Source organism: Ornithorhynchus anatinus, chromosome 7 (genome assembly GCF_004115215.2).
Source record: "Ornithorhynchus anatinus isolate Pmale09 chromosome 7, mOrnAna1.pri.v4, whole genome shotgun sequence".
Taxonomy (NCBI): domain Eukaryota; kingdom Metazoa; phylum Chordata; class Mammalia; order Monotremata; family Ornithorhynchidae; genus Ornithorhynchus; species Ornithorhynchus anatinus.
This window is the reverse complement of record NC_041734.1, coordinates 59,871,232-59,895,165: the sequence shown is the minus strand read 5'-3', so window position 1 is coordinate 59,895,165 and position 23,934 is coordinate 59,871,232. Positions and strand designations below refer to the sequence as shown.

At 45.4% G+C, this 23,934-nt stretch overlaps 1 protein-coding gene and 1 long non-coding RNA gene across 2 annotated transcripts in view; one reads left to right on the top strand and one right to left on the bottom strand.

Annotated features, from left to right (window-relative positions):
- Positions 1-23,934, top strand: part of TECR (trans-2,3-enoyl-CoA reductase) — a 42,049-nt gene that overhangs the window by 5,592 nt on the left and 12,523 nt on the right. The window lies entirely within an intron of this gene.
- LOC103171255 lies at positions 175-23,934 on the bottom strand. The gene is made up of 3 exons (XR_003761057.2): positions 23,736-23,934; positions 22,829-22,936; positions 175-387 (listed from the first exon to the last, which is right to left on the bottom strand). It is a non-coding gene; the product is annotated as an uncharacterized LOC103171255 (long non-coding RNA).

Genomic DNA, 23,934 nt, shown 5'->3' with positions numbered 1-23,934 from the left:
GTTTGGTTCCAGTGTGAAAGTGCAAAGCGGGCAGGGACTGGATGAAAACCCATTTCCCCGAGATGACATAGGCAGGCCGAAAAAGACCATTTTTCAGTTTCTTCAGGCCTGAGCTGGATCGGAGTCCAAAACCAGAGAATTTGGATCTTCTTCCATCCCCCGAGGCCAGCCATCTCCGTGTTTAAAAATCTTTATTCACATTGTGGCTGTGTGCCTGACAAGAATGTAGGGACGAGGGAATGGGCTGGAGATTTCCGAAACGACGCGGTTGTAGCCGTGTGGACAACTGCGGGAGTCTCCTGGCCTCGATTGAGCTGGAAGATTCTCTCCGAGGGGGTCCCTCCATTGGGCAAGTCACTTAACTTCTTGGTGCCTCAGTTATTTCATCTGTAAAATGGGGATGAAGACTGTGAGCCCCACGTGGGACAGCTTGATTACCTTGTATCTACCCCAACGCTTAACAGGGCTTGACGCATAGTAAGTGCCTAACAAATGCCATCATTATTATTATTTCTTTTGGGTCCTTTAGGAGTTATCAGCCCACAGATAAGTTTCTGGTCTGTGGTTGCTCCTTTGTTGACTTGACAGGTAGGTGACGGTGTTTCCCAATATACCCTTTCTTAAGCTCTTGGGGCTGAGGCCAAGGAAAGGGTGCTGGTGACATTAAGGAGGGGGCAGAAGAGTGGCAGAGGCTGAATAAGAACGCGTAGCTCATGGAACAAGGATTCCTGTGTTGTCGGAAGGCCCTGAATACAAAGATCAGAGCCGACATCAAGAGGCCCTTGCAGCTGTCACTTAACCTGTAAACAGATCTTTGTGGGGATATTAATATTGGTTCTCCCCACTGCTGCCCCCGAGAGCTCAGGAGCATTTCCCAGTGTATAGAATCTTTAACTCCTACTAGGGCATCAAAGGGAGCCGAAAGGGTATTTTATAGTCGGAAGCATCTTCTATACGCGACTGAGATCTTTCAACTTGCGGAGCCCCCTGCCCCGGCCGGTCTCTGGCCCACCGCTATACTTCCCGTACCAGTAGGGAGAGCAGGGTTGGTTACATCAGGAAAGGCTGTGATCCTTTGGCGGGTTAGTTAAGTTCAGGACTGGGCTTAGCACCCTCTCTTTCCGATATTGACAATGGCAGCTGAAGACTCGGGATCAGGCTATTTAACCCTCAGAGCCTGCTTTCCTAAGAGCAGGAGAGGCATATAGATACTTAAGGTGGATTATCTAACTCTATGGGGTTAGTTATTAGGGTAAAAATAAAAGGAGTTGCTAAGAAGCTTAGTCTTTCTTCTGTTTATCGCTCTTTTGGCTGCTATCTGGCAGAGTCGGAACGGGAAAGACAGTATCTCCTAGAGCCAATATGCAGGCCTAGAACTGGGAAGCAGCATGGCGTAGTGGATAGGGCACGGGCTTGGGAGCCAGAAAGTCATGGGTTCTAATCCCAGCTCTGCCACCTGTCTGCTGTGTGGCCTTGGCAAGTACCTTCACTTCTCTGGTCCTCAGTTACCATATCTGTAAAACGGGAATTAAGACTGTGAGCCCTATGCGGGACAGGGACTGCGTCTATCCCAGTTTGCTTGTATCTACCCCAGTGCTTAATGCAGTGCCTCAGTTATCTCATCTGTAAAATGGGGATTAAGATTGTGAGCCCCATGTGAGACAACCTCATTGCCTTATATCTACCCCAGCGCTTAGAACAGTGCTTAGCACGTAGTAAGCCCTTAACAAATATCGCCATTATTATTACAGTGCCTGGCACCTAGTAGTCACTTAACAAAATACTATATTATTATGTGCGGAGGACTCAGTTCCCTTTTTATTGATTTGAATTGATTAAAAACATAGTGCAGTCACTTCTCCTATAATGCAGGTTTTCACTACGCCTTTCAGGTAAAATGCTGTTGAAGGATTAATGAGGTTATTTAAGTGCTTACTATGGGTCAAGCACTGTGCTAAGCATGGGGGAAGATAATCAGCTCAGGCCCAGTCCCTGTTCCACAGTGTAAGTGAGAGGGAGAACGGGTATCTTCTCCCCACTGTACAGATGAGAAAACTGAGGCACAGAGGAAGTGAAGTGACTTGCCTGAAGTCACACAGCGGGCAAGTGGTGGATCTGGGACAAGTACCCGAGGCTCTTTCCACTAGGCCTGCTGCTTTCTCATGCTCTTCCCCCAGTGCAGTGGGACAGAATGGGGTGCAGTGCTAGAAGAAATGGTTACGTGCACGTGTGTGGCACCAGTATATTCTCTACTAGAGCGTGAGGTTCTTCGTGATCTCCTGGGTTATAGGAGAACGGACTGTAATTTTTCCTCCCACCTTTGAAAAGCCCCAGTTATATGGAGATAGTGATATAACGGCTGACAAAAACTGAGCGGCAGAGTTGCTAATAGGATCCAGGGGGCACTGATCATGTCCCTGCTTGAATCATACCGAAACCTTGCTGGCTGTTCAGATATAACAGGAGGAGGAGGATTTTCTTAGGCCTGAAGCTACTGATTTGTCTTAATCAATCAGTGGAATTTATCGAGGGCTAATGGTGTGCAGAGCACTGCACTGTACTTAAGTGCAAGATTGACTGTACTTGGAAGAGTACAGTACCACACTGTAACAAATACATTCTCTGCCCACAACGGGCTTACAGTCTAGAAGGCGAGCTTGCCCACCCTATTGGGTTTTGTTTCTGCCCTTCTGCAGAGCTAAGCAGAAACAAATGGCTCTTTGTTCAGACAAGAGTTTCTTGGCCCAGGAGGTCTGGCCACTCTATGCTCCTATTGGCATTCAGGAGCTGGAGCCTTCTGTACCAGCCTCTGTATTTGTTACCTAGTCACCAGCCCACACATCCTTACTAGGCCATTTGACTCAGGCTTTTTGATCAGCTAACACTTGTATTTCTGGATGAAAATAATATGGAGGAACATTAGTGTACCACAAAACGCATCCCACTCGAAGTAGAGTCATCTAGGCAGATAAAAGGTTGAGGTGATTATTATGGCCATTATGGCAAAAACTCCCTGAATTTTTTTTTTTAACCTGAATCTGTGGGGTAAGTGCTTCAGTCCTCTGTATTGCTAGACTTGTAGGGATACAACCCATCTCATCTGATAAGCATTTCTGATTGGGACTTTTGAATGTGGTTTGGTAGGTTGGCTGAGCATTCGGTGTTTAAGTGTTTACTGTATTTGATAGTCTACCATAAAACTCGTACATTTAATTCCATCAGAATATTTTTAAGAGTCTAGCTAGATCTGGGCCATTTGCTCTTTGCTCGCTTTTTAGGATAACAGAGTGGTTTTAAAGTTAGCATTCCTCCCCCCACCCCCAATCTCCTGCACTAAAGTAAACTGAACTCTGGTTTCTAGTCTCAAGATATGACACACAGTAAACAGAGATCAAAAGAAACCAATAATACTTCACTCTTTAGGTTTTATAATTTGGAACACTTTGTAAAGTAGCGTGGCCCAGTGGAAAGAGCCCGGGTTTGGGAGTCAGAGGTCGTGGTTCTAATCCCGGCTCTGCCGCTTGCCAGCTGTGTGACTTTGGGCAAGTCACTTAACTTCTCTGTGCCTCAGATACCCCATCTGTAAAATGGGTATTAAAACTGTGAGCCCCACGTGGGACAACCTGATCACCTTGTATCCCCCAGCGCTTAGAACAGTGCTTTGCACATAGTAAGTGCTTAACAAATACCACCATTTATTTTTTTATTTTTTTAAAGTGTCTGCCTAACAATTACATTGTACTTGCACTGTATTTGATGCCCGTAGTTGAATGTATACTTATATTTAAGATAAATATGCCCTATGCTCAAATACCCTTGAACGATAAATCCATTTGAGGCCTTCTGGTTGGTCTTGGCTTTCACAGCAGGGCAAATAGGGGAGGCAGCATGGGCTAGTGGAAAGAGCAGAGGGCAGGAGACCTGGGTTTTAATCCCACTGTGTGACCTTGGTCAAGCCCCTTAAATCTTTATGAGCCTCAGTTTCTGCATTTGTTAAATGGGGACAAGCTCCCACCTCTTCTCACCTCTTAGTTTGGGAGTCCTGAATAGGGCAGGCCCTGTGCTGATCTGTCCCCTATCGCTTAGCACAATATGGTGGCTGGCGTGTAGGAAGCTGTTAACAAATACCATAGGGATTGTTATTACACAGCCAATTTTTTTTGTCTCTCTTCTCCTTCCCTTTCTACTATCTGGGAAGAGAGTGTGGGAGAGGAAGTTGAGAATTTTTGATTTCTATTCTTCTTCTGCCACTTTGATTTGAAAGTTATTTCTCACTTCCTCCTGTAATTTCCTCTTCAGTAAAATGTGCATGGAATGTTGATCTCTGTTTCCCAAAAATGTGTGAGGCTAACAGTTTGCAGGAATTGGATATATATTCTAGCAACAGATAGTGTGTGTGTCTGTGTGTGTGTGTGTGAGAGAGGGAGAGAGAGAGAAATATACAACCATTTTTTAATCTCCTGATCTAAAAATGCCACCGTTGTGCCACCTGACTCAGGTGAGAATTTTCTTTCTCTTCCTCCCCTTCACCAAAGAGAAGGTCATTGCTCAATAAATAACTGGGCCCTTTACAAAACCCTTGGGGATGGTGGGGGTGGGGTTCTCAGTTGAGCAAGCCCCTTTGTAAAAATTCTCAGGTCTCACTGAGACAGGCAGCTGGGAATTTCACATCTTGCTTTGAAAATAATTGTGCACAAGTGCAGGATTTACCTGTAATGAAATGTTGTTCTTCTAAATTAAGGTTTGCCCTTGCAGGCTAACTGCTAGCAACCTGCAAAGCCCTGATTTGGGGGTGTTTTTATAAGGTGCCAATTTTATTTTTTAATTGGTATTTGCTAAGTGCTTACTATGTGCCAGGCACTGTGCTAAGCACTGGGATAGATACAAGCGAATCAGGTAGCACACAGTTCATGTCCCACATGGGGCTCACAGTCTTAATCCCCATATTATAGATTAGGTCACTGGGGCACAGATGTTAAGTGATTTTGCCAGAAGTCACATGCCACACAAGTAGCAGAGTTGGGATTATAACCCAGGTCCTTGTGATTCCCAGGTCCGTGCTCTATTTACTAGGCCATGCTGCTTCTCATACTTGTTTGTTCACCATTTGCTTCTCTTAATGGTTCATTTGTCATTTGCTTCTTATATTTTTTTTGTTTATGGTATTTAAGTGTTTACTATGTGCCAGGCACTGTAGTAAGTGCTGGAGGAGATACAAATTAATCAGGTTGTATGAGTCCATGTCCCTCATGGGGCTCATAATCTTAATGCCCATTTTACAGATGAGGTAACTGAGGCACAGAAGTGTGAAGTGGCTCGCCCAAGGTCACCCAGCAGACAAGTGGCCGAGCCAGGCTTAGAACTCAGGTCCTTCTGACTTCCAGGCCTGTGCTCTCTCCACTAGACCACACTTCTTCCCATATTTGTTCATTGGATTTGTCATTTATAAAGGAAGATGGAGTTTGCAGAAGAGAAAATAAATGTGCAAACTCTGATCCAAGCATTTGTTACTTGTTCGCACGAGAGCAAGTTCAAGGAATTTTTGGGGGCAACAGTGAAGCACTGCTGCAAGGGAAGCAGTGGGCTAGTGGCTGGAGCACGGGCCTGGGAGGCAGAAGGACCTGGGTTCTAATCCTTGCCCTGCCACTTGTCTGCTGGGTGACCTTGGACAAGTCACTTCTGGGCCACCAGTGACCTCATCTGTAAAATGAGGATTAAGACTGTGAGCCCCATGCAGGACAGGGACTGTGTCCAACCTGATTAACTTGGATCTGCCCCAGTGTTTAGTACAGTGCCTGGCACACATAGTAAGCGCTTAATGAATACCACAAAAAAAAAATAATTTAACATTATCTCCGCTCCACTACTCAGTCTACCGGGCGTTCTCAGGAAACCCTCCATGTCTCATCCTTCAGAGAGCTCAAACTGTAATCATCTAATGAGCACCCAAACTTAATAATAATAATGATAATGTTGGTATTTGTTAAACGCTTACTATGTGCTGAGCACTGTTTTAAGCGCTGGGGTAGACATAGGGGAATCAGGTTGTCCCACGTGGGGCTCACAGTCTTAATCCCCATTTTACAGATGAGGTAACTGAGGCACCGAGAAGTTAAGTGACTTGCCCAAAGTCACACAGCTGACAAGTGGCCGAGCTGGGATTCGAACCCATGACCTCTGACTCCAAAGCCCGTGCTCTTTCCACTGAGCCACGCTGCTTCTCTGGGTTACTTGTGGACTTTTAAATATACTTGGAACAAGAGGGTTTTCCTTCTTATTATTAATTAATATAATGAATAATAATTGTGGCATTTGTTAAATGCTTACTACATGCCAGGCACTGTAGTAAGTGCTGGGGTGGATACAGGCAAATTGGGTTGGACACAATTCCTGTCCCACATGGGGTTCACAGTCTCAGTTCTGGGGATTAAGACTGTGAGCCCCACGTGGGACACCCTTATATCTACCCCAGTGCTTAGAGCAATGCTTGACGTATAGTAAGTGCTTAACAAAATTCCATTATTATTATTATTATTATTATTTTACAGATGAAGTAACTGGCATAGAGAAGTTAAGTGACTTGACCAAGGGCACATAGACAAGTGGAGGAGTCAGGATTAGAACCCAGGTCCTTCCGACTCCCCGCCCTGTGTTCTGTCCACTAGGCCACGCTGCTTCTCTGAGTTTCTCTAAGCGATTACTGAGCCAGCCGATCACTTGGACCTAAATAGTAGCCCACCAAGTCTGTTGGATTGTTGTCTCCCGAGCGATTAGTCAGTCAGTCATACTGAGCGCTTAGTACAGCGCTCTGCATACAGTAAGGGCTTGGGGGAGTACATCAGGCTCATTCCCTGCCCGCAACGAGCTTACTGTCCAATGCTGTGCTTATTAAGTGCTTAGTAATTATCATTGGCTGATTGATCTAAGTTTGGATCACTAGACTGTAAACTTGTCTGCAGGGAATGGGTCTCCCAACTCTTTTATATTGTACTCTTCCAGGCTCTAATAATAATAATACTAATAATAATGTTGGTATTTGTTAGGGGCTTACTATGTGCAGAACACTGTTCTAAGCACCTGGGTAGATACAGGGTAATCAGGTTGTCCCACGTGAGGCTCACAGTCTTCATTCCCACTTTACAGATGAGGTAACTGATGCACAGAGAAGTTAAGTGACTTGCCCACCGTCACACAGCTGACGAGTGGCAGAGCTGGGATTCAGACCGGTGACCTCTGACTCCCAAGCCCATGCTCGTTCCACTGAGCCACACTGCTACTGTGCTCTGCACACAGTAAGCACTCAATAAATATGATTGATTGAGCATCTGGCAGGGTGGAAGTGAACTTGAGTGTGTCAGGTGCATATGCTATGTCAGGGGATGGGGTTGGGTGTACTTTTCTCCAGTCAAGCAGTTGGGAAAAGACAATATAACAGAGTTGGTAGACACATTCCCTGCCCAGAACAAGCCCCCTTTTCTTCACAGTAATAATAATAATACTAATGATGGTATTTGTTAAGCTCTTGCTATATCCTGAGTGCTGGGGTGAATACAAGCAAATCAGGTTGGACACAGTCCCTGTCCCATGTGAGCCTCACAGTCTCAATCCCCATTTTCCAGCTGAGATAACAGGCACAGAGAAGTGAAATGATTTGCCCAAGGTCACACAGCAGACGTGGCAGAGTTGGGATTAGAACAAATGACCTTCTGATTCCCAGGCCCTTGCTCTATCCATTATGCCATGCTGCATGTCCCATCTTCTCTAATATTCCTGATTTGAAATTATATATATATACACACCCACACCACACACATATATATGAAGGAGAAACTACCTGAGGGATTTCCTTTAAGTGTATTTTCTCTCTATTCTCTTAACCGTATGCTCATGTCTAGACTGTAACCTCATTGTGGGTGGGGAATGTGTCTGTTATATTGTTGGACTCCCCCAAGTGTTTAGTACAGTGCTCTGTGCAAAGTAAGCACTCAATAAATACTATTGATTGACCGATTCTGGATGATTTTTTTTTTAAAAGAACTCTCAGAAGAGTTTTGGCTATAACCACTACATTGCATCGGTGCTAAATCATTTGGCCAGCAAAGTTCATCGATCAGGACTATTTTTCAGGCAGTCAGTGCAGGTCATTCTGATAGTAAGTAATGATCAGAGTAGCAGAACTGGTTATATGTGTCTGCTGGCTACCTGTGTCCTCCCCCTCTCCCCCAATCCCTTAAATAACCCTCCAAGGGTAATTTGACACCTCCCTTCAGGGATGGCTATCTTTTCCTTTACCCTAGAGTGGGGAAAGAAAAACATATTAGCAATTCAAATACTCAAACTACTGGAGGCAGTTGAAACAGAAGCAGCAGTTGCCTCATGGCTAGAGCCTGGGAGTTGGAAGGACCTGAGTTCTAATCCAAGCTCTGCCACTTGTCTGTTGTGTGACCTTGGGCAAGTCACTTAACTTCTGTGCCTCAGTTCCCTCAACTGTAAAATGGGGATCAGGACTGTGAGCCCCACGTGGGACATGGACTGCGTCCATCCTGATTAGCTTGTATGTACCCCAGAGGTTAGTACAGTCCCTGGCACATAGTAAACGCTTAACAGATACCATTAAAAAAAAAGTTAAAGAAGGAGCATGGAATAGCTTTGCCTCAGTGGTATCTCTTTGATTGTAAATCAGCACAGTAGCTTCACCTCTTGGAAGATTCCTCTTTGGGTGGAATTAGTGGGTAGAATTTAACAACAACAAAAAAAATTTAAAAAAATCCTCCCAAGTTAGGTCCTGAATGATACTGTTGTTCATGTCCTTCCTCTAGCCTGGAACTCCCTCCCCTTCATATCTGACAAACGAACACTCTCCCCACCTTCACAGCCATATTAAAATCCCATCTTTTACAATGAGGCAACTGAGGCACAGACAAGTTAAGTGGTTTACCCAGGGCTATGCAGCAAAGTGGCGGAGGTGGAATCGAAAACCACTAGGCTATGCTGCTTCTCCTGAGACTAAGGTTGTCTGTGACCCCCATGTGGGGCAGGGACTGTATCCAATCCTATAGCCCTGTTTCTACCCTAGTGCTTAGTTCCTGGCACATAGTAAGCACTTAACAAATACCACAGTTATGTGGTATGTGGTAATTGTGATATTATCATTATCATCTCCAAGAGGCCTACCTCTACTAAACCCTCATCTTCCCTACCCCCTCTCCCTTCTGTCACCTTTGCACTTGGATTTGTACCCCGTATTGACACCCCCCCCCCCAGCCCCGTAGTATTTATGTGCCGTCACCAATCCTATCAGTTCAACCTTCACAACATTGCTAAAATCTACCTTTGCCTCTTCATCCAAACCACTACCACGTTAATCCAAGCAAATATCCTATCCCGCCTGGAATACTGCATCAGCCTCCTTGGTGACTTCCCTGCATCCTGTCTCTCCCCACTTCAGTCCATACTTCACTCTGCTGCCTGGATCATTTTTTCTACAAAACCGTTCAGTCCATGTTTCCCCACTCCAAAAGAACCTCCAGTGGTTGCCCATCCACCTCCGCATCAAACAGAAACTCCTTAGCGTCGGCTTTAAACCTTACCCCCTCCTACCATACCTCCCTGATTTCCTACTACAATCCAGCCGGCACATGTCACTGCTATCATGCCAACCTACTCACTGTACCTCAGTCTCCTCTATCTCACCCGCTGACCCCTCTCCCACATCCTGCCTCTGGTCTGGAACTTCCTCCCTCTTCATATCCCACAGATGATCGCCTTCAAAGCCTTATTAAAAGCACATCTCCTCCAAGAGGCCTTCCCCAACTAAGCCCTCATTTCCTCTTCTCCCACTCCCTTCTGTCTCCCACTCCCTTCTGCATCACCCTTGCCACCTGTGTTTGTGCCCTTTATTCACCCCTCCCCCAGCCCCATAGCACTGAGGTACGTACATGTAATTTATTGATTAGTGTTGGTCTCCCCCTCTAGACTGTAAGCTCAATGGGGGCAGGGAACGTGTCTCCCAGCTCTGTTACATTGCACTTTCCCAAGTGCTTAGTACAGAGCTCTGCACACAGTAAGCGCTCAATAACTGTGATTTATCAGGTATCATAGCTACTGTATATGGAAGGTAAAGATTTTGGGGCTTTATGTATATGAATGGAGCAGTAACTCAGTTTTTTAAATTCAGGTAAAATACCATTTAAATTTCAAAACTATGAAAATTTTTATTTTTACAAATTATGCCAAACACAATCTGCAAAGAAGAGCATTTTTTGGTAATATTATTCTTTTCCATTATTTGCCATTGGCTAAGCAAAAACCTCATCATTGCTAGCTATACTCAAGGCAGCTGTTCTTATGGATTAATTTAGGATACTGGACTCCAGCACCAATCCAAAACTCAATAATATCCAAATTTTGGTTTGGAGGGGAGGACATAATATTAGAATGAAACAAACAATGGCAATCGCTAGATAAGCAACAAATAGCCCCAGGTGCCAGTTACCCAAGAAAGCTAAATTTCCATAGGAGGGGAAATATTTGTGACATTTGAACATTTGAATATTTGAACATTTGAACATTAAAAAGTTCAAAACTGTACCAATATCACATGACAAAATAACATGCTAATTCTGTTGATAAAGTTAGAGACGTGGACAATGGTTACACAAACCTATTAAATGGATCTTGTCAGCGGTGGCAGAATTAGGATGATTCATTAATTGGATTCATTTTTAAGACATTTATACCCAAATGAATTTAAGATTTAAAAAATGGAATCAAATTACATTTTAAAACTAGCCTACAGGAAGAGACAGACATCCAAGTAGAGATGTTCTGAAGAGTGGAGGAAATATGAGACTGCAGAGAAAGAGAGAGGTCAGGGCTGGAGATGTCGATTTGTGAATCATCCGCATAGAAGTGGTAGTTGAAGCCCTGGGAGTGGATGAGTTCTCCAGGGGAGTGGGTGTAGATGGAGAATAGAAGGGGACCCAGAACTGAGCTTTGAGGGACTCCCACAGTTAACGGGTGGGAGGCAGAGGAGGAGCCCGCAAAAGAGACCGAGAGGGAGCGGCCAGATGGTTTCTCCTGAAAGTTATTTAAAGTCAGATGTATTAAAACTTGTATTGAGACTAGAATTTCTCCCACAACTGATTCCCAAAGCACAATTGTTCAAAAATGCATTTCTGCAACTTTGGAAAGCATTGAGACTTGAATTTATCCTACAACTGATTCCCGAAGCACAATTTTAAAGATGTATTTCTACAACTTTGGAAAGCAGCATTGCCTAACAGATTAAAGCCTAGCCCTGGGAGCCAGAGGACCTGGGTTCTAATCCTTGCTCTGCCACTTATCTGCTGTGTGATTGTGGACAAGTCACTTCTGTATGCCTCAGTTTCTCCAGCTGCAAAATGGGGCATCAATACTCAGTCTCCCTCCCACATGACTGTGAGCCCTGTGTGGAACAGGGACTGATTCCAGCCAGATTAACTTGTATCTACCCTAGCACTCGGACAGTGCTTGACCTATAGTAACAAATACTACTACAAAAGGCAAAAAGAGAATAGAATTATCCTAAAGGTTGATGACTTTTAATCTCCTGCAGCTGAAAGCCACAACAGATTCAGTAAACCAAACTCTGAAGTCTGCTGTTGAATTACGAAATAAATACCATTCACTGATACGTTGGGTTTGGGAGTATAGGTTAAAGACAAGAGTGGACATGTTCTAGGCCTGGGAATATGAGCGTCAGGTGTGGGAGTCTCTGCTCAATGCCACGGTGACCCTCCTTTCTCAAGCACTATAGATTTGCACATCTGTAATTCTGTGGTGGCTGCAAGGAGAAATGAGGTTTTTCTGGGCAAGCAGGTGCTACTACTTATTAGCAAAGGCCTTGGTTTTATTGCTAGGAAAAACACTAAGGGCTGACACAAACTTTCTGGCAAATTATTTCGAAGTCTGTTGGTTCTGACCAAATGAAAGAGGCTACAACCTTGATTTTTAACTCCTCAGGCATGAAGTATGGAAGTGCTGGGTTTTTTTGGGTTTTTTTCTTAAATGGGGATTTGGGGTCACCATTCTGGGAACTCCAGAACCTGGCCTGCAGTAGAGAAAATGGGCAAGTGCCGTAGGTGCTGTGATAGTCAAGTTTTAAGGTCTAATTTTGGAAACTCTGTTACTAAAACCCTCTGTTCTGACAGCTTTCCACCTGACCTTTGGATTTCTGGAGGGAGTTGGGGCTGGCAGATTGGAAGGGAGTTCCAGGTGGGGGAAAGGGCATGAGCAGTCCTCCTGGATTCAGGAGAACTGAGAGCAAGGCCCAGTGAGAAGGTGAGCTTGCTTGGGATGAGCAGACAGTAGTGGGTAAAGGGTAGGAAGGGGAGAGCCTCCAAGCCACTGGTCAGAAGGTTCTGCTCGGGGTGGAGGGAGACTGTTAACCATCTGCTGTGTGACTTTAAGCAAGTCACTTAACTTCTCAGGGCTTCAGCTACCTCATCTGTAAAATGGGGGTTAAGCCTGTGAACCCCCCGTGGGACATGGACTGTGTCCAACATGATTATCGTGTATCTTACCCTGGCCTTTAGTACAGTGCCTGGCACATATTAAGTGCTTAAATGCCATTTAAAAAAAAAGTCAAGATTTTTTGAGGAATGGAGAGGTATGCTTTGGCATGAAAATGGGAAACTGCATGGCCTGGTGGAAAGAGCCTGGGCTTGGGAATCAGCGGACCTGGGTTCTAATTCTGACTCTGTTGTTGCCTGCTGTGTGACCTTGGGTAAGTCACTTAACTTCTGTGCCTGTTTCCTCAAGTGTAAAATGGGGATTCAATTCCTGTTATCCCTTATACTTTGACTGTGAGCCCCAGGTGGGACAAAGGACTCTGTCCAACCTGATTGATTTGTATCTATCCTAGTGCTTAGAACAGTGCTTGACAGATAGAAAGTGCTCCTGGACCCTTACAAGTGGTGTTGGCATTTGTTCAGTGCTTAGTATGTGTCCAACACTGTATTCAGCATTGGGATAGATACAAGATAATCAGATTGGGCACACTCCCTGCCCTACATGGGGCTCACAATTTAAGTAGGAGGGAACCATTCTTAGCCAGTCTCTAGAAGCAGCATGGCTCAGTGGAAAGAGCCCGGGCTTGGGAGTCCGAGGTCGTGGGTTCTAATTCTAGCTCTGTTGCTTGTCAGCTGTGTGACCTTGGGCAAGTCACTTCACTGGGCCTCAGTTCCCTCATCTGTCAAAATGGGGATTAAGACTGTGAGCCCCACGCGGGACAACCTGATCACCTTGTATCCTCCCCAGCACTTAGAACAGTGCTTTGCACATAGTAAGTGCTTAACAAATGCCATTAACTTCTCTGTGCCTCAGTTATCTCATCTGGAAAATGGGGATTAAGACTGTGAGCCCCATGTGGGACAATGTGATTACCTTGTATCTCCCCCAGCGCTTAGAACAGTGCTTGGCACATAGTAAGTGCTTAACAAATGCCATCATTATCTAATACTCAGCTATGGTGTACAAAATGGATGAAGGCTCTGTGGTGTGTGCTTCTGATAAGGCCTCAGAAAGATTCTCTTCTCTTCCTTCTAGACTGTAAGCTCGTTGTGGACAGGGAACATGTCTACTAACTCTGTCATATTGTTATATTTGCTCTCCCAAGCGCTCAGTAAATACGATTGATAGGCTGTCTCGCAAAGTGAGCCGCTGGGTACAGTGAGACTGGGTGAGAGAGTGTGAATGGCTCATTGCGAGCCATCTCCACTTCTGCAAAACCAACTCAAGGGCACTGTCCTGCTGATGGTGAGATCTTCCTTTTCTCTCTTCACCCTTAGTGTCTGAGCAATGCTCACTGCAAATAGTGAGGGGACAGAAAAGGAGCACTGCTGAATCTCCAAGGACACTGTGTGCAAGACTCTTACTAGCACTCATGGAGGCAGTCTTGCTCTCAGTCCATCCATTGGTCACTGGTATTTTTTGAGCAATTATTGTATGCAGAGAATTATACTGAACGTTTGGGCGAGAATAGAGTTGGTAGACCCAATCCCTGCCCTCTAGGAGCTTACAATCTAGTGTAGGAGACTGGCACTAAAATTAATTACATTAAAATGAATAGGGGAAGCAGAAAAGAATAAAGAGAGGTACATAAATATTGCAGGGAGGCTGCCATCCTACACCCAAAAGACAACTCATCTACTATTATATAAACAAAAAAAAAAAAAGAAACCTGGACCCATCCTAATGACGTAGGTATTCGTTAAGTGTTTATTATGTGTCAGACATGTTTCTTGGCACTGGGATGGTTACAAGTTAATCAGGTGTTCATTTGGTTTTCATCGAATCAACTGTTTTCATTTTGCCTTTGAGTATATGAGTATAGTACAGCAGTGGAGGTTGGGGTAACAGGTTGAGAAAGGTGATATGTGACAACTTGCATTTGCCTCCTCCTGCTTAACCCCAGGCATCCCTTACTGGTCACTGGCCTGTTAACCCCCTTGTATCAGGGACCTGGGTTATGTTGTGTTTTGATGACATTCTTCCCAGATTCAGGTGAGGATGTGGCAATTCCCCCTAAAAGTCTGTAATTGGAGCCAGGTGCTCTACACTGGGGGCCAGAGGGTTCAATTAGATTTATTTGCGATACTGTGTTTAGCAAGGAAGGTTTTCAGCCAATTTGGGTGTGCATTAAGCGTTGTTTAAAATGGTCTTTTTCCAGTTAAAAAAAAGCTTCTTAGACTTAAAAGGCCAGTTGGCTTTGGAGATTGTATGTGAGAAATGTGAGGGTTTTTGTTTGTGTGTGTGTGTGTATGTTTTGCGGAGCGGGGTGTGTAAGTATTTCAACTTGGTTTTTCTGCTTCGAGCTGTCGGCCTAGCATCACTTCAGATTAGTTTGTATAAGGTAAACAGCCAATCTGGGAATGCAACTACCTTTTTAAATTTTTTAGTCTGTTCATTTATTGTGTCCACTGTGAGCATAGCACAGTACTAGATACTAAGGAGGATACCGAAGAACAGGTGAAGGGCTTAAAAGACACAAACTGTTCAGAATCTGAAATTGTATATAATAATCCCCAGTGGATGCTTCCGGGGTAGGGAAATAATCAGATGTGTAAGTAAACTTAAAGCTTTAATAATCAAATACAGGTAGGGAATTTTTCCATATCAAGGAGGCGTGGCAGACGTTTTTCTCATCATCTTTTTAAGGTAGAGTGCTGTAGGTTTTGGCGGTGGGAGTTTGCAGTCTCTAGACTGTCAGCTCGTTATGGGCAGGGAACGGGTCCACTAATTAATAGTAATGGTATTTGTTAAGCGCTTATTATGTGCCAAGCACTGTTCTGAGCACTGGGAGAGAAACAGAGTAATCAGGTTGTCCGTGGGGCTCACGGTCTTAATCCCCATTTTCCAGATGAGGTAACTGAGGCACCGAGAAGTTAAGTGACTTGCCTAAGGTCACTTAGAGAAGCAGCGTGGCTTAGTGGAAACAGCATGGGCTTGGGACTCAGAGGTCATGGGTTCTAATCCCGGCTCTGCCACTTATCAGCTGTGTGACTTTGGGCAAGTCACTTAACTTCTCTGTGCCTCAGTTACCTCATCTATAAAATGGGGATTAAGATTGTGAGCCTCATGTGGGACAACTTGATTACCTTGTACCAACCCCAGTGCTTAGTACAGTGCTTTGCACATAGTAAGCGCTTAACAAATACCATAATTAATTAAGGTCACACAGCAGACAGGTGGTGGACCTGGGATTAGAACCCTTGTCCTTTGACTACCAAGCCTGTGTTTTTACCAATAAGCCACACTGCTTCTCTAATTCTCTAATTCTGCTTCTCTAATTCTGTCGTACTCTCTCCCAAGCACTCAGCACAGTACTCTGCACATAGTAAGTGCTCAAGAAATTCCACTGATTCCAATCGCCCTCAAATCCTGTTCTTAATTGTGTTGCTAGGGATAACGCTGGTAGTATTAAATGCCTCTAGGGACCCTACTGAAGCCCAACAGAGCCCCAGCCCCTGACTGCCCACCAAAAGGAGAGCCTGCCCAGCAGCTCTGCTTCCTGTCAGCCTGGAAACTGCTTTCCAAATGTGCTTTCCAAAATTGCTTTCCAAATGATTCCCAGCCCAGGCCTGGGAATCAGAAGGCTGTGGTTCCTAACCTAAGTTCTGCCACTTGTCTGCTGTGTGACCATTGGCAAGTCACTTCGCTTCTCTTTGCCTCGGTTACCTCATCTGGAAAATGGGGGTGGAGATTTGCTTTTATTGCTTATACCAACCCAATTTGCTTATATCCACCCCAGTGCTTAGTACAGTGCCTGGCACACAGTAAGTGCTTAACAAATATCATTATTCTTATTATTCTTATTGTCTGCCGGGTCCTTTCTGCTCCTTACTAGGGCAGGGTAAAAAAAAAAAAAAATATCCAGGTTAATCTTAAACAGGCCTGCGCTGTATACCAATCTGAACTGAGCTCAGAGGGAGGAGGGATGGGCCCTACATTAAGTGATAACAGTTGAAAAGAAGCTGATTTAGATCTGGGAGCATAGGTGCCAATTCTTCCTTTTTGTTTGATTTGATTTTCATTTCCCTCTAAACTGTAAGTTCTTGCATGTAGGGAATTTGACCGTTATATTGTCGTGGTGTCCTCTCCCAAGCGCTTAGTACAGTGCTCTGCACATAGCACTCAATAAATTTGGTTGATTGATTTTTGAGAATGTGGGGGGAAAATGGAGCCAGGTGTTTCCTCCCCCTCCCCCCCCCTTCTGAGTTCTTAGGAAACTGGGAGGGGACAGGCTCTAAAGAGTTAATGGACCGGAAAACCACCATTTTGGATCTTTTCAGTCCTGACTGGAAGCTCTCCAGTCTGGTCAGAGACCTGAAATGAGTGAAGGGCCCGCAGCTCAAATTGCTCTGGGAGCCACACTTCCCCTGACTGTAGTGGAGTTGGCAATTCTGTCTGGGACGGATGTCGTTTAATTCCACTTTATGGTCTTTAGAGCAGGTTGGCTCCACGACCGCTTCTACAGGTTATTTTTGTGCTTCATCCTCCTCTCTTTTTCACCAGAAAGTTCTATCTCCGGGGTGACCTTTGGGCCCGGCCACGCGCCATTTCTTTTTCAAGCCGTCCAAAGAGAAAAGAGAAGCCAGAAGAGGGCGACCTACCCTTCCTTCCGGCCCTTCAGATTCCCTGCCCCACTCTCCTGAAGGAAAGGGGTCGCTTCAGCTGCGTCCTTTCAGTTTCAAAACTGTGATGAAAGCAGCAGGGCTTGGCATTTTGTGTTTGTGTGTGTTTGTTTATTATCTTTGTCTATCCCAAGGTGAGATTGGACCCGTTGAAATTGAGAAGCAGCGTGGCCCAGTAGAAAGAGCCCCGGCTTGGGAGTCAGAGGACCTGGGTTCTAATCCCGACTCTATATACCTGCTGTATGACCTTGGGCAAGTCACTTCTCTGTGCCTCATTTCTTCCATCTGCAAAATGTGAATTCAATACCTGTTCTCCCTCCTACTTAGACTGTGAGCCCCATGTGGGACCTGATTGTCTTGTATCTACCCTAGCACTTAGTACAGTGCTTGGAACATAGTAAGCACTCTATTATTATTACCACATCCATGGTGGGAAGCTGTCCATGTCCTGCAAAAAGGATTTTAGTACAGTCCTAAGGGAAAAAATGTCCTGGAACCCACAGTTTGCTGTCTTCATGACTGTAAATTGTGCTCAAAGGGGTCTGCGCTGTTTGCCTCTAAACTCCAGTCCCCTACCTTGTGAATTGATAAAAATCTCAAACTAGTCTGATATAAACCCCATAAGGGACAGGGGCTGTCTGATCTGATTTTTTTGTGTCTACCCAGCACTTAGTTCCGTGCCTGGCATAGAGTCAGAGATTAATAAAGATGATGATGATGATGATTATTATTCCTACCTCTCTCTGAAATGTTGCTTTCTTTGGTCCTCATTCTAGTCTGCACCATTTTTGTTGTAAATATCCCACTGCCACATTGTTGGCCATCATAGATGATATTTTAATTAATCGTAATTATTGAGCCCTTTGGGCAGAGCACTGAACTAAGCACTTTGGAATGTACAATAGAGTTAATGATAATGAAAATAGTTGTATTTGTTAAGCACTTACATGGGCCAAGCACTGTAATAAGCACTGGGGAAGATAGAAGATAATCAGGTCGAACACAGTTCTCGTCCCACACGGTGCTCACGATTCAAGGGGGAGAGAGAATAGGTATTTTATCTCCATCTTTCAGATGAGGAAACTGAGGCACAGAGAAGTCAAATGATGTGCCTAAGGCCATAGAACAAGCAGGTGTTGGGGCCCGGATTAGAACCCAGGTCCTCTGACTCCCGGGCCCAGTCTCTTTCCACTAGGCTGTGTTTCTTCAGCAATAGAGTTGGTAGATGTGATTCCTCAAGGAGTTTATAATCTCGTGGGGGAACCAGACACTGAAGTACATTACAAAATAGGGGAAAGCGGCAGAATTTAAAGATAGGTGCCTAATTGCGGCGGGGAGGAGTCCTTAGGGACACTTAGAGGATGAGGACTCAGGCATATAGGTGATGCAGAAATTGGCAAGACAGATGGTCTGTAGGATATGGAAAGTGAGTGAGTTCCAGCCAGGGGGGAGGTTGTGAGCAAGAGGTCAGTGAGAGAGACAAGAGTGATTGTCTCTCTTTCTCTCTCTCTAGATATTACAGTCTAATCCCCCCGATTAGACTGTAAGCCTGTCATTGGGCAGGGATTGTCTCTATCTGTTGCCAAATTGTATATTCCAAGCGCTTAGTACAGTGCTCTGCACGTAGTAAGCACTCAATAAATACTATTGAATGAATGAATGAAAGAGTGAGGCACAGTGAACCGGTTGAACTAGAGGAGCGAAGCATGTGGGCTGGGTTATAATGAGAGAGGAGCAAGGATAGATAGTGGGGAGAGAGCTGATTGCTTTTAAAGCTGATTAGGAGTTTCTGCTTGATGTGGAGGGGATTGGGCAGCCATCACAGGATTTGTTTTAGGTTCTACCACCGATCTGGCATTTGAGCTGAAGGCATTGGAAATTGAAGGAAAAGAAACTATGGACTATTGTCACATAGCCTCGAAAATTTATGACTTTAGACCACGGTGCCACACAATAGATAGGAACTTTACAACACAACATATGCAGGAGAAGGCTGTGTGTGGGTTTAGACTTCACAGCATTATTTGGTACCAGAAGTTGACCTTGGCTTTGGTAGCTTCTAAGTCATTTTGGCCATTCTGAGATTTTAAGACAAGGAAGTGACATTGCTTAAAATCCCTAAAATGGCCAGTCATTATTCCCCAAAACCGACGTAAACTTGTAAAAGCCTCAATCATTGAAAAACCGATTGAGGGCCAGGACTCAATATTATTAATCGATAAAATGAGTGTTTAGGTTTAGAGATAGGATTGGTACTAGGACAGGTATGGATGTCAATGGTTAGCTATGTTAAGGGATTAGATTGTTGGCTGCTGAACATTAACTGATGGATATCTCAACAACTGACCTATAGATACTTGTTTTTGATAGTTATATTATCACTTTAAAGCTGTTTTTGATGGGTGTGGCCATCCCAATTGGTATGGTAACAGTATTTTTTGTTTTTAGTGCTTACTGTGTGTCGAGGCACTGTACTAAGCACTGGGGTAGATACAAGATAATCAGATTATACACAGCCCAGATCCCACATGGGGCTCAGTCTTAATCCCCATTTTCCAGATAGGTATCATAGGCCCAGAGCAGTGAAGTGACTCGTCCAAGGTCACACAGCAGACAAGTGGCAGGAGCTGGGATTAGAAGAACCCAGTTCCTTCTGACTCCCAGTCTGTTGCCGTATTGTACATTCCAAGCACTTAGTACAGTGCTCTGCCCACAGTAAGTGCTCAATAAATACGATTGAATGAATGCTCTAACCACAAGGCTGTGCTGCTTCTATTTATTGAGTGTTTGATGTGTAGAATGTTGTACTAAGTGCTGCGAAAGACTACACAGTGGATGGCACATAGTTGAATGTGCCTTCTCTGGCCCTTTTCCCACCACCAATTTAGAAAGGTTGTGTATTATGTGGTCCAGTTGTTCAATTTATCCTATGTTGCCAATCTTGAGAGTACAAGAAGGGGCCTGTAAGGTGGTGTTAGATTCTTCTCCTGGTCTTGAGGAAACTCTCAATTCAACAGTCTATGAGTATCATTTAAAAAGGTCCTTGAGTAAGTCATCCAGGAACAGCTACAGCTACCGAACAGATTACTGTGCTCGTTCAGCGCACACACACACACATACATTATGCACTGTTTTATAGAGATAGCACGGTGATTAGGATTTATTGAAAAGCTCAAAGATTGAGGTTATGTCCCAGTGGGAAATCCTATTCATATCTGAAGATAGTGGACATAACTGAAGGCTGTCACTGATTTCTGTTACCTAGGCAGGACAGAGTCCAAAGATGCTCTTACAGACAAGTAGGAAATCAAATGCAAGGGTGTGAGATGGTGGGGGGGTGGGGGCGGGGTGATGAGAACTGGGAGGGGATGGCTGTCAAAGAGCTAATAGGCCAGAAAATCACCAGTTGGAGTCTTTTCAGCCCTTTTGGGAACTATTAGGTCTGGTTAGAGTTCTGAGATGAGCAGGGCTGAGGGTCTAGCTCCAAAAGTAGAGTAGGCACCCCGTCCACATTTCATTGGGAGAGTGACAGAACGTGGTGGTGCCAAAGTGACCTCAAACCTCAGACCACACTGGAGGTTCACCGAGCGCTAGTGCTGCCCAGCCTTTTATATGGCTGGAGACCTGGGCCTTTCGCAAGTGTCACATGCAGCTTCTCAAGCAATTTCATCTCTGTCACCCACAAGCCATATTTGAAATCAGATGGCAAGATGGGATCACAAACCACGAGGTCCTGGAATGCAAGTCCACCTGCAACGAAGCAGTGCTCGTTCCAGCACAGCTTTCCTGGGTGGGGCATGCGAGGAGCCTGGGTGACAGCAGGAGACCTAAGCAGCTGCTGTGTGGTGAGCTGAAACGGACTGACTGTAAACAAGAAGGGCAGAAAAAAGATGTAGTGACGTGCAACCTCAGGCGCTGAAGCGTGTCAGTAGGCTGGAGGGATTTGCAACAGCAGAGCAAACCAAACTGCACGGTGGCAAGCGGTGGAAAAGCGGTTGCCCGCCGAGGATTTGAGAGGATTGTGGTACTAAAAAGACCCGAAAAGTGCCAGGGGTGCCGCCAAGATCCCTTCAGCAGCAATCAGTGAATCGTATTTATTGAGCACTTACTTGTGCAAAGCACTGTACTAAGCGGTTGGGAGGGTAATAATAATGGTGGTATTTGTTAAGCGTTTACTTTGTGCAAAGCACTGTTCTAAGCGCTGGGGGGATACAGGGTGATCAGATTGTCCCATGTGGGGCTCACAGTTTTAATCCCCATTTAATAGATGAGGTATCTGAGGCACAGAGAAGTGAAGTGACTTGCCTAAAGTCACACAGCTAGCAAGCGGCAGGGCTGGGATTCAAACCCATAACCTCTGACTCCCAAGCCCAGGCTCTTTCCACTGATCCTTGCCCACATCCTTCCTCGGACCTGGACTCCCTCCCCACTCATATATGACAGTCCACCACTTCAAAACCCTCTTAAAATCACATCACATCACCTCCTATAGACCTTTCTTGACTAAGGCCCCATTTACCCATCCATCCTCCCCACTGTGTCGACTCTGTACTTGGCTGTGCCATACAAAAGAGCAGAGTTGGTCGATATATTTCATGTCCACAAGGAGCTCCCAGTCTAGACAGTGAGATAGACATTAATATGAAATAAATTATGGATAAGTACCTAAGTGGGGCTGAGCGAGGGAGCCAGTCAGAGTGATGGAGAAGGGAGTTGGAAAAGAGGGTTTAGTCAGGGAAGGCCTCTTGGAGGAGATGTGCCTTCAATAAGGCTTTGAAGTTGGACAGTCTTGGGTGGTCAAGTTCATCCCCGTGGATGAAACTCACTAGGCCCCTTCAGTCAATCCGTGGTATTTTTTGAGCACTTACTACATGCAGAGCACTGTACTAAGCGCTTGGGGGAGAACGATACACGTAGCTCTCTGTGCCTGTAGAGATCTGGCCTTGACACATGAAGCCGCCAATGAAAATTTGGTGGTTTTCAGGGTCGGGGAGTGGTCGCCACAGCGGGATCGGAGACGGAGAGAGTTTTTGTATCTATTTTACTCCCCATTGTGTCATTCAGGATTCCGTAAGAGAAGCCCTCCAGGGGATTCCGCACACAGAGCCAATGCCCCCGGGGTAATTGTAGCTAGGTGCTCTTTGCCAGGGGCTTCTTGGAGTGCCTCAGCTGTTCATAAACTGCCTCATAAACCCTCCGCTCAGGGTGAGACACAGCTCCTGGATTTTGCAACATGGCTGGGGCCACCTTGTGCAAACTCGCTCTCTCTGCCTCACCCAACCCGTCCCTGGCCCAGAATGACTCTAGGGAAAAGTCCCTTTGTTCAGATTGACTGCGCTTTAATTAGTAGCTCTGGTGGTAATAAAACCCTCCGTTGAATTGTAAGCACTTGACTCATTCTGACAGCCCTTCTGGGAGAAAAAAAAAACCTGTAGCTGAAGTAGATTTTTCTGCCCTCCGAGGGTGTCTGTGCTGTGAATTGACTGCCTCCCGCCCATTGAACTCTCTAGTTTAAAGTCTCCAAGCCGCGGGGGGTGGTTCAGTGTATTGAATTCGTGGTACCACGAGTAAATGTTGGCCATCGACTGGCATTTCAGGCCTTTCGGGTGAGAATTCTTCCTGGGCTATAAGAACTGTCATCAAGTAAAACTCACCTCTCACCAGCCAGACTTCGTCAAATGTCTTTGTCTTCTACTCTGTTTTTTCCATCTCACCGTCTACAAAAGGGACCTGGAAATCTGGTACGCGTTGCTCTGACCCTTCTGGAGGGAAGAGGAAAATAAAATGAATATGTGCCTTTCTCTTTCCAACACTTACCAGCCCACAGAACCCTCCGCTCTCGGCCCCCTTCCTTTCCTGCCAGAAGAGCATGAGAGGTGATTCCTTACGCCGCAGTTTTACCATGCTCGGTGATGACTGTGGGTTTCTTCCTCCTCGGGGACGGTGGGCAATTGTAGCCCGCTGCGCTGAGGAAGTGTTGTCTTTCTCACCCACCCTCTTCAGCACACCCTCTGATGGGATGGCTGACTGGCTTTTAATAATGTTGGTATTTGTTAAGCATTTACTATGTGCAGAGCACTGTTCTAAGCTCTAGGGTAGATACAGGGTAATCAGGTTGTCCCACGTGAGGCTCACAGTCTTAATCCCCATTTTACAGATGAGGTAACTGAGGCACAGAGAAGTGAGGTGACTTGCCCACAGTCACACAGCTGACAAGTGGCAGAGCCGGGATTCGAACCCATAACCAGACTGTGCCCAACGTGGGGCTCGAACCCACTACCCTGAGATTGAGTCTCATGCTCTACCGACTGAGCTAGCCGGGCTTTTCTTTGGACTACTCATCAGCTCTTTTATCCATCTCTAAGCCTTGGTGATGGCTTCTGCCGAGTAACGATCTAAATCGGCCGTCCCGGTCAGTCAGTAACCCGAGGGCTCTTCTAAAGCAATCATCCCCCTCCTTTCTCTCCCCGCACCTCCCTCCCTCTTCCCTTTTCCTGATGAGTTGAGGAGAGAGTGGTACTTTCACTCACAGGAGAAAGCCAGAGGGGCAAAATGACTTACCCGGCATCACACAGGAAGTCGGTGGCTGACCGGACCCCGGAATATCTGTCCACCGTTCTGTTCTGACCCATGCTCTGCTCAGAGTAGGTGCACAAACACAGCTGAAGATGAAATACTCAAGGGATGACATTTCCCACAGAATATTCTCCCTCCTCCCCCCTTCTCCTGGGACACTATTTCAAAGGCTTTAATAGTGTGT